We start from the raw sequence: 788 nt of genomic DNA, 5'->3' as shown, positions 1-788 counted from the left end.
ACTCATAACTGGCAGGGGAGATATCATGATCATAAAAGTGGTTTTCCCAGGGTAAGGCTCATCCATTGCACTTCAGGTGTGCTGATCCCTGTGATTTCCCCAAATGTGGGAAAATCAACTGCCTAATTCATGCTAGTAGGGAACTGCATTTGTGGTTTCCCCTAGTCTTTTTAGAATCACTCTTTCCCCTTTGGTCCTTGCCTGTTTTCACTGTACTTTGCCATTTAAATTTGCTGCCATAGGCCTGTTGGCCCTGCTGGTTGTCCAGGTGGGTTCCTGGAAAGCCAGCAGTGTAGATGGCAGAGTGGTGAGATCTAATGTGGCTGCCACAGCAAGCAGCCTCTGGTGCCAGTTCAGAGGCCTCCCAGCATGGGGGTGGGAGGCTTCTGGGTGATGGTGCCTGAACCGTTTTAAAATAGTATTTACTCCATAAGACACACATACTTTCTCCCCCACTTTTTTTTGGGGGGGAACTGCATCTTATGGAGCGAAAAATATGGTATATATATGGGGATACTATCCTGTTACCAGTGTTTAAGTAAATTCCATGCCAGTTTGAATGGAGTGGAATAAAATAGAATTAATGTGCCATCTTGTCTTTTGCTTCCAGCAACAAAATATATATATATTGTTGCTGGAAGCAAAAGACAAGATGGCACATTAATTCTATTTTATTCCACTCCATTCAAACTGGCATGGAATTTACTTAAACACTGGTAACAGGATAGTATCCCTCACTGCAACTGAGGGCAGATGGCTACCTTAAAAGCTGTTCAGATGGCTATTTC

The 788-nt window shown here is 43.7% G+C and overlaps 1 non-coding gene across 1 annotated transcript; it reads left to right on the top strand.

Annotated features, from left to right (window-relative positions):
- On the top strand, window positions 1–164 carry LOC144583376 (U1 spliceosomal RNA). Its single transcript, XR_013537117.1, has one exon. It is a non-coding gene; the product is annotated as a U1 spliceosomal RNA (small nuclear RNA).
- Window positions 165–788: the final 624 nt, after the last annotated feature.

This window comes from Pogona vitticeps, chromosome 5 (genome assembly GCF_051106095.1).
Source record: "Pogona vitticeps strain Pit_001003342236 chromosome 5, PviZW2.1, whole genome shotgun sequence".
NCBI classification, from domain to species: Eukaryota; Metazoa; Chordata; class Lepidosauria; order Squamata; family Agamidae; genus Pogona; species Pogona vitticeps.
Note: the sequence above shows the minus strand (reverse complement) of the source record. Positions and strands in the feature narration are given on the sequence as shown.